Source organism: Dromiciops gliroides, chromosome 3 (genome assembly GCF_019393635.1).
Source record: "Dromiciops gliroides isolate mDroGli1 chromosome 3, mDroGli1.pri, whole genome shotgun sequence".
NCBI classification, from domain to species: domain Eukaryota; kingdom Metazoa; phylum Chordata; class Mammalia; order Microbiotheria; family Microbiotheriidae; genus Dromiciops; species Dromiciops gliroides.
This window is the reverse complement of record NC_057863.1, coordinates 478,068,103-478,077,946: the sequence shown is the minus strand read 5'-3', so window position 1 is coordinate 478,077,946 and position 9,844 is coordinate 478,068,103. Positions and strand designations below refer to the sequence as shown.

The 9,844-nt window shown below is 41.8% G+C and overlaps 1 long non-coding RNA gene across 1 annotated transcript; it reads left to right on the top strand.

Annotated features, from left to right (window-relative positions):
• The first annotated feature begins 1,195 nt into the window (after positions 1 to 1,195).
• On the top strand, positions 1,196 to 8,441 carry LOC122751605. The gene is made up of 3 exons (XR_006355799.1): positions 1,196 to 1,447; positions 2,091 to 2,223; positions 8,382 to 8,441. It is a non-coding gene; the product is annotated as an uncharacterized LOC122751605 (long non-coding RNA).
• The last annotated feature ends 1,403 nt before the right edge of the window (positions 8,442 to 9,844 follow it).

Below are 9,844 nucleotides of genomic sequence, written 5' to 3'. Positions count from 1 at the left end.
ACTATAAAATTGCTGTCTAGGGGCAGCTGGGTGGCGCAGTGAATAAAGCACTGGCCCTGGATTCAGGAGGACCTGAGTTCAAATCCAGCCTCAGACACTTGACACTTACTAGCTGTGTGACCTTGGGCAAGTCACTTAACCCTCATTGCCCCCCCCCAAAAGGGCAGTCTAGTTGAATCACTTATTTTGCTGTTACTTATATTTGTGAACTCTGAAAGATTTTTTTGTATTTTACTCTACTGGTGATTAGCATTTTGTTGGTCGTCAGCCATCACATTTTGAAGTTTGGATGTTTACTGTTTTTGATGTGTGGACATCTGGGGATTAGTTATAAAATATTGGCAATTTAATGTAGTACAAGAAATATGTTACTTTGGGGGACTTTTTCTGGTTTGGGTTAATTTGAATATTTTCAGAAATTAAAATAAATCTTGATTCAGTGTTGGGGGGAAGCCTATTTAACCACAAAATAGCTACAGCTTACTGTGCTGATGGTCTTAATCTTCCTCATTTCTTTTTCCAAGAGAAAAATGTATCTTAATTCCTCTAACAGAGCTACAGAGTAGAGGCCCTAGAATTTCCAGTCCCCCGGAAGCAAGAGTAGAAACTTCCACTTGGAGGGCTAGATATTTCTGAGTACCATTAACTTGACAACTTCCTAAATTTGTCTAAGAAGTCAGAGCCAATCTAAGCAGTACACAGCAAATGGGGGGAGAAGGGGAAGGGGGGAAGAAGATAGCTCCAGGCCCTATTCTTTGGAGAGCCATGCAGACACTTACTAGCTATGTGACCCTGAGCAAGTCAGTTGACCCCATCTGCCTCAGTTCCTCATCTGTAAAGTGAGCTGGAAAAGGAAATGGCAAACCACTCCAGTGTCTCTGCCAAGAAAACCCCAAATGGGGTCACTAAGAGTCAGACACAATTGAAACAACTGAAAAACAAGCCCTGCTGTGACAACAGTGACACAGAGAGGAGGATAGGGCAACTGGGAGGAGGTGGCTTGGGCGGCACTGATATGATCAGCCCAGAAAACCACACACACACACACACACACATATTTATTCACTCACCAAAGTAGGTGGGAATGCTTGCTCCCACCCCCTTCCATATCACTCCCTCATGCTGACAGTGCTGATTTTTCTCCCTTCCTGGCTGCCCTTTACTTTCATTTTTACCAGATTTCATTCACGTGGAAATGGAGGGAGGGAGCTGGAGGAGCACAATGTGATTTTTCTTCCAAGGCCTGGCATTTCCAGGTAAAGAATTTTCCCCTTGGAAAAAAGGTAGAGGACAAGCAATATTATTATTATTATTCCAGTACACTTCAGGTCTGGGGCTACATCTACAGATGAAACGAGACTCATCGGATCCAGACTAGGCTCTCTGTAAAGATCTGTGTGTGAGAGCTTCCTAGAAGAGGGTACCTGGTGAATCAATCACTCACCAGGTGAGTTGTGAATTGTGAAACAAAAGACTTTAGTCTCCAGGGCCCAATTCTGCCCATTAGGATACATATGCAGATTCTGACCCAAGGTTTTGGCTATGTCTTAACTCTTAGGGTTCCCAGGGCCCCCTCCCCCCAAAAAAGGCCTTTAGTGATGTCCTACCCCACAGCTGAAACACAAAACCTGCTCCAAAGTCCTAGCCTAATCCTTAGCAGGAATGGAAATGTGAGTTCTTCTAAATCACCTATCAGATTGTAACCTCATTTGAAAAAGAGGAGAGTTTTGTGTGCTGCATACTGTAGGTGGCACGTTCACCTGCTTTTTCCATTGGCGGTAGAAACTTCTTTGTAGTTTTGAAATCTGAGAAGCCAGCTGCTTTGGATTTCCAAAGAGTCTTTCCCCTCGCTTTACAGCCCTCCTGATGCAAGTTGACAGGGTAAATTCTCTCGGTGCAGCTTGGAGCAGGCTGACAGAATGGACGCTTCATTTCATCAGGAATCCAGAATCCTTCCTCTGTAAAACAGTAGGGGAGCTTCCTCGCTCATGCAGAGGCCTGGAGCGTCTACTAAAACAGATGTCTAAGTAAGAAAAGCCTTCACACCTGCCAACCCACCAGTCAAGAGCTTCCTTCCTCCTTTCTTTCAGTCTCAGAGTAACCGGAGCATTTGAGAAATGGGCAGTGTGCTCGATGGTTTTCACTTTTCCCTGAAGATGTGCTATCTAATCTCTTCGTGGTGGAAAATCAGACGGGCAGGTCTTCAAAAACAGGAGAAAAGAGGTGAGCTGTGAAGCAACATGTGAGCAGCTCAGAAGGTTTAGCTTTTTAACATAAACAGCCCAGAGATGGGAGTCAGTTGCAAGCCCACCAAGTAGCAACAATAGCTAGCATTTGTGGAGGACTTTGAGGTTGGCAAAAATCCTTTATGTACTGTATTATCTCATTTGATCCTCACAGAAACCCTGGGAGGTAGGCACATTATGACCCCCATTTTACAGATGAGGAAACAGAGGCAAACAGAGTTAAACTGACTTGCCCAGGATTGCATAGCTAGTAATTATCTGAGGCAAGATTTGGAATCAAGTCTTCCTGACTCCAGGCCTGGCCCTCTATGGCAGTAAAAGGCTTTTCCTCACAGGGAGTTCCCTGCATTAATGAAATCATAGGTCCAGTTTAAAAAAGAAAAAAAAAGTCTAGTTCTATCTATCTATATTTGGTAGGGAGGTCAGACCTGTGATTTTATTAGTGTAGTAGATGATCCAGGGGAAGGAGCTCCCTCTACCAATGTTGGGGGGGCAAGGGGAAGGGGGGAAGGTCAAGATAAAGTGGGTTCAAGTTTTGCCTGAGACATACTGACTGATTATAAGCACACAAGGTCATTTAAATTCTCAGTGTACCTAAATCACTCTTTAAGATAATAAATTGCTAAAGTTATAATCCTGCTTTATAAACATATATGCTATTAGCATATATGCAGAAATAAATTATATATAATCTAGAATTATTCATTACTTTTCAATTTAGTGCAATTAGTATACACATTTCTCTTCATATGATTTGTTTTACCATATATATTTATATATGTATACAAATATATTTGTTAACATGATGAAAAATAAGATACTTTCAAAAACTCCCCTACCAAAATAAAGTCCTCCAGCTAAGGAAATAAAAGAACAACACTTCTGTGAGAAGAGATTAAGATCTGTTTGACGGATGCATGGAAGGGATAAATGGTAGGAGGGGTGTGAGAAGGTAATCACTACAAAATGGAGCTGCCAGATGATTCAAAGGAAGAAAGAAGTGTCAACATCGATTGGGCATAAGGTCTTGCTAGGACAAGGCAATAACTGTGCCAACTCTTCTGTCCAGATTTAATCTCTGTTTTAAGAAGCCCTTGTAGTGTATCTTTGTTTCTTAGTAATTCTCTGAAGTGTTTCCAGATCAACCTCTTATTCCAAAAATGCAAGAAGGTTCAGTGTAATAATTCTGAGTACTTACCCAGAGCCTTTCATTAGCTGAGCTCAAAGCACTTTACCAACACTGCCTCATTAAAAGTCTCATCACCACACCTCAGTGTGGGAGGAGAATAAGAATATATTATTCCCAGGTTGCAGACCAAAAAAAAAGAGAGGCTTTAAAGCAAGATAATAGTAGAAATGGGACCTAAAAACCACTTTTCTGATTTCAAATCCAGTGTGCTGGCCAGATACTCAGAACAACCTAATCTCAGGTAAAATATACATTTTAGTAGGGGCAGCTAGATGGTGCAGTGGATAAAGCACCGGCCCTGGATTCAGGAAAACCTGAGTTCAAATCCGACCTCAGACACTTGACACTTACTAGCTGTGTGACCCTGGGCAAGTCACTTAACCCCCACTGCCCCGCCAAAAAAAAAATACAAACACACACACACACACACACACACACACACACACATTTAGTGAACATCCACACTTAACTCCCCACCACTTCTTAGAAGCCTATGTTTGAAGAGGAAACTTTAAACAGTTGTAATATACATCACTCAACACAATTATTTACAGATGTTAAATATACTTTCCATTACCATATTTGCTTAAACTTATATAATTCCACGACCACACTTCCATGAAAACATTCGCAACCTCTGTTCCAATCATATAAGCCTCTTTGCTATCCTGTGGTATGTCAAAAAGAGCTCTAGACCTAAAATCAGGAGGGCCAAGCTTCAACTGAATTCTCTCAACCTCTTTGTTGTGAAGAAAGTGCTTTGCACTAGATGAATGGTCTCTTCTAACTCGGAAATTCTGTGATTCTGCGAAACCTGAAAGCAACAGGTAAATGTCACATTAATATAATTAATCAATCAATAACACTTATTAAGTCCTTACTATGTGGAGGGAAGGGAAGGAGGAGGGCAACAAATACAAATGTGAGATAATCCCCATCCTCAAAGAACTTACATTCTATTAAGAGGATACAAAATGGTGATAGCCTTAACTCTTCTCAGTAATACAATGATCCAAGCCAATGCCAAAAAACTTATCTGAACACAGCTAGGTGGCGCAGTGGATAGAGCACCCGCCCTGGATTCAGGAGGACCTGAGTTCAAATCCGGCCTCAGACACTTAACACTTACTAGCTGTGTGACCCCGGGCAAGTCATTTAACCCCAATTGCCTCACACACAAAAAAAAAAAAAAAGAAAGAAAGAAAGCAGATTGAAGCATATTATTTTTCTATCATGAGTCTTTTGGCATTGTCTTGGATCATTGCTGAGAAAAGCTAAGTCTATCACAGTTGACCATCACACAATGTTGCTGTTACTGTGTACAATGTTCTCCTGGTTCTGCTTGTTTATTCTTCCTTGTGTTTTTTTCTTTTGTTCTGATTCATTTCTTACAACATGACTAATGTGGAAATATGTTTAACATGATTTTAACGTATAACCTTTATCATCAAATTGCTTGCTGGCCGAGGGAGGGCGGAAGAGGGGAGAAAAATTTGGAACTCAAAAAAATCTTTACATGTAATTGGGGAAAAAAATTTTTAATAATAATAAAGAAAAATTGTCATAGCTTATCTGAATATATAAGATATAAACAAAATAAATAGTGATGGGGGAAGAATTGAGACACTAACTGGGAGAATCCTAAAAAGTCTCTTGAAGGAGATGGTACTTAAACTGAACTCTGAAGGAACGAACCATCTTTGCAACACTACTTCTATCTGCATAGATAGATGTTCTCTACACAGGTCTGGTAACTGGCTTGTTGCTCCAGTTGTGTATGATATATATATATATATATGTGTGTGTGTGTGTGTGTGTGTGTATGTATATATGTGTATATATGTATATATGTGTATATATATGTTTGATGTATTATATCAAACATATAGTTTAATACATTTGTTATAGAGACACCAACAAGACAACAAACATTTATTAAAAATTTACTATGAGAGGCAGCTAGGTAACGCAGTAGATAAAGCACCAGCCCAGGAGTCATGAGGACCTGAGTTCAAATCCAGCATCAGACACTTGACACTTACTAGCTGTGTGACCCTGGGCAAGTCACTTAACCCCAATTGCCTCACTTAAAAAAAAATTCCCATGTGATGGCGCTGTGCTTAGTGCTGGGGAGGTAAATGCAAGCAGGAAAGAAGACCACCCCTCCCCTCAAGGACACAAGGGCACAGAAGACACAAAAGGGGGCTGCTATTGGGGGTAGGGGGAAAGGGAAGGTGCCCAACCATAGAGGCATGGTGCTGAAGTCTGGAAAGTCGGGAGGACCAAAGATGAATAAAGGTTGGCTGGCCTGAGCCTCCTACACAATAGAGGTGAGACTCACCAATAGGGAAAAAGCAGCAGACAAAGCAGAAGCATCTTCCAGAGCAAGATGGTCTAAGACACAGGAGAAATTGGTGCAAATAAATTGGCAACACTGTTGTTGACAGGAGGTTTTTAATGAATAGTTTGTCTTCTTTCACTTACAAGCTCCCCCCCAAAAAAGAAAGGTTTTTCCCCAATAATATAAAAATCTAAGTTCCTAAAATGTTAGATTTAACTAACATTCACCATTCCCAAAAGAATCCCTTATCTTGGCACAGAGGTGAACTTCTATTTTCTAAGGGTGTGCCAATGGTGGATAAATTCTTGCACATTCTACAAAATTGGAAGAGTCCAAGCAACAGACTGTCATGGGGTGCAGAGCACCCCAGAAGTTCTCTGGGGCACATCAAGGAACCTTCTCCTTGAGAAACTAAACCAGAGGACAGATAACGCCTAGAGAGATAAGCTGAACCAAATCGGACTGAGCTAGCTTCAGATTCCTACCCTTTATTCTGGTCTCCCTTACCCTGGGGAGATAAATTTGGGTGTGGCTGCGGCCTTTGTGTTCTGAAGTGGGATCCGTAGCCACCCCTCACCCAATTCCTCTAGTCACTACCAGTGGGGGATGGTCCTCCACTCCTCACCCAATCCCCCCAGCTACCCCCAGTGGGGGATGGTCCTCTCTCACTAAAGGAACTTTTCACTGGCAGATGGTCCACCCCCATCAGTCCTCTATAAAAGTACCTTCCAGTCTCCTATTCGAGGAGATTTGGTACCTCTGAGCCATGTGCTTCATGCCTAATCTCCCCATGAGAAGTCCAAGGATTTCTTTCATGGTTTCCCTCCCCCCACCCTTCCTTTCCCTTGGCCCTAAATAAACTATCACCTTATTCTAACTACTTTTGTGTGCAAGAGGGTGTAATTCTTTAAAGAGGAATTCCTAAGAACCCCAACCCCATACCCCACTTCCCCCCATATCAAGACTAAACAGACTAAGCATCTGTTGTTTGAGGCCATACCCTAATACCTTCTTTGCCATGCTCCATGGCTACTACCCAGGGCCTTTTCTCCAAGGGTGCTATAACATATTACAAAATTATCCCACTTCTCTCCAGGGAAACTCTCATATCTTTTAGGTCACACATGGTGTCCTAATTTCATCTGATAAAACATTTATATATTTATATGTAGTATGGTGTGACTGACAACAGTTTCTTCTGCTCTCACACCACCCATGAACTCCACTAGCCAAGCTGGTACAACAGGCTGCTGACTGCCTTACCTATCCTTCTGAACACAGAAAAGTCCTGAAAGTCCCCGGGAACACTGAGGAAAAGGGCAGCATGGAACATCACAGTTTCGGTCACAATAGCAATAGCAGACTTGGGGTTTTGGCAAGGAAAGCACTGGCTTCTGAGAGGGAGAAAAGATCCCACGGGGTGTTTGATCAAACTCTCCCCAGTGAAGGTGAAATGTGAACTGACTAATTAAGCAGCCTTGTAAAAACTAATGGGAATGCATAGGGTGTTCAGGGAGGACTAGCACCTGTAGTGTGAGGGCTTGCTGAAGCCTTTTCAGGGATGCTCATCCACCTTTGGTGTCCACCTGTCACCCAGAACTTACCTGTGGCTCCAAGAAGCTGTAGCATGCACAGAGGCCATTCTAGGTTGAGGAAAATTGATAGGTCTCAGACCGGTCAGGGAGCTGGATGGAAGTGTATCCCTAAGCATGTGAAGACTCAGAAAAGAACAGTTTTTCCCAAAGGCCGTGAAGGTGGCTATAGCAGGCACAGTGGAGCACTTAAAGCTTGGTCAGACGTCGCAGATGCCAAGGTCATCCTGGGTCTTCACCAGTCATCCTGATTTTTGTCTTGCCACTGACTCAGAAAGAGAAAGTGAGGCTGAAGACTTTGTACAGCCCTGAGTCACTGAAATCCAATGCATGAACAAGTCATTGGTCCTCTTCCAAAAGGAAAGAGCAACAACAAAAAAAAAAAAAACTAGTGATTTCAAATCCGGCCTCAGACACTTAACACTTACTAGCTATGTGACCCTGGGTGAGTCACTTAACCCCAATTGCCTCACAAAAAAAAACAAAGCAAAAAAAAACCCAACTAGTGATATCCTAATAAGACTTGAATGTTAGCTTCCCAGCAGATTGTCCTCACTATCATTGATAAGTTACTGGGCTCTGTTCTAATCATGCTGTAATTCTTTATCTTTTAACAGGTAGGGAGGCCGTGATACTAACAAGTAGGCATAAGCTCTAGATAGCAGTAATACCAAAGCTGCAGACTGAGTGACGCCTCTCCCAACAGAGCCTGATTTACAAGCAGGACTAGGAACAATGGGTCATTGAGTCAGCATAACTTTTTTATATTTTAAAGACAATTTTTAACATTCATTTTTAAAAACTTTGAGTTCTAAATTTTCTCCCTCCCTCTCTCACCTCCCCCCTTCCTGAGATGGTAAGCAATTTTATATAGGCTATACATGTACAATCATGCAAAATATATTTCCATATTAGTCATGTTGCAAAAAAAGACAGACCCAAAAGAAAAAACACACACACACAAAAATGGTATGCTTCAGTCTGTATTCAGGTGCCATCAATTCTTTCTCTAGATGTGGATAGCATTTTCCATCATGAGTCCTCTGGAATTGTCTGGGATCATTGTATTCCTGAGAAAAGCTGAGTCATTCACAGCAGATCATCACCCAATATTGTTGTTACTATGTACAATGTTCTCCTGGTTCTGTTCACTTCATTCAGCATCAGTTCATGTAAGTCTTTCCAGATTTTTTCTGAAATCAGCCTGTTCATCGTTACTTATAATATAATAGTATTCCATTACATTCATATACCACAGCTTGTTTAGTCATTCCCCAACTGATGGGCATGTCCTCAATTTCTTAGCCACCACAAAAAGAGCAGCTATAAATTTTTTTGTGCATAAGGGACCTTTTCCCTTTTTTATGATCTCTTTGGGATACAGACCTAGTAGTGGTATTGCTAGATCAAAGGGTATGCACAATTTTATAGCCCTTTAGGCACCATTCCAAACAGCATAATTTTCAATACCCTGCAGTCTCATTCAGCATTTTAAGCCCTCACTAAATTATCTTTCTATCTGAAAACCTTTTACTCTACTTGGGTAGACCTCAAGGAACATTGAACTTCTTGAGAAAGGAGAATGACCTAGAATTGGAGTATGTTATGATAACAAAAATGTGTTCAGGATAATATAGAAGGTTGGAAAAAACCTCAAAGGAGGAGAGATTGCAAAGTGATAGTGGCAGAGGAAGTAGCAAGGAGGTGGGAAGAAAGCAAGGAGTTGGCTAGTTGGCCTAGTGTGTTGAGATTTTAAAGCAGGAGCAAGCCACACTAGAAAGGGAGGTATTTTCTTCTCAAGAGAGCCAGCGGCACCTAAAGATGCAAAGAGCATAAGATAAACAGGTTGAAGATGTCACAATAGGGACATAATGGCATTCTCTCCTCCCATTTGAACTCTTACCACTTCTGGGCCTTTATCTCTACTGAACATAGATCTGCCTTCTCTTCCAGATGCTGTTTCCTCCAATTTCCGTTGAAGGGATAAATCCTCACCTGTTCACCTTTCTCTACTGGGAAAGCCTTGAGCAAAAAGATGACTCCATTCCAGAGGAGAATTGAAAGATTCCATGAGACAGGTAACAACAGGGGGAGGGACCAAACTAAAACTAGAGGCAGCAAATCAAAAGACCTGGGTTTGATTCCTGGCTCCTCTACTTCATAGCTGAGTGACCTTGTACTTTGTCTCTCTGTACCTGTTTCCCCATCTGTAAAAAAGAGGGGGGTTGGACTAGATGACCTTAAAGGTCCCTTCTAGCTCTAAATTCTATGAGCCTATAAGCTCAATATGTTCATTTAGTGATATAGTTAGAGATTTTTGGTGACTTAGCAAAATGGAGCCCTATGGGCCCAAGGCATAAAATCAGCAACGCTCCTAAATTTAGAGGGTAAGGAGTGGAAAAGAGGGTAGAACTGGATAAGGGAAGGGGGAGCGGAGTCCTTCAGTGAAGTAATGAGCTAACTTTCTGGACAATGG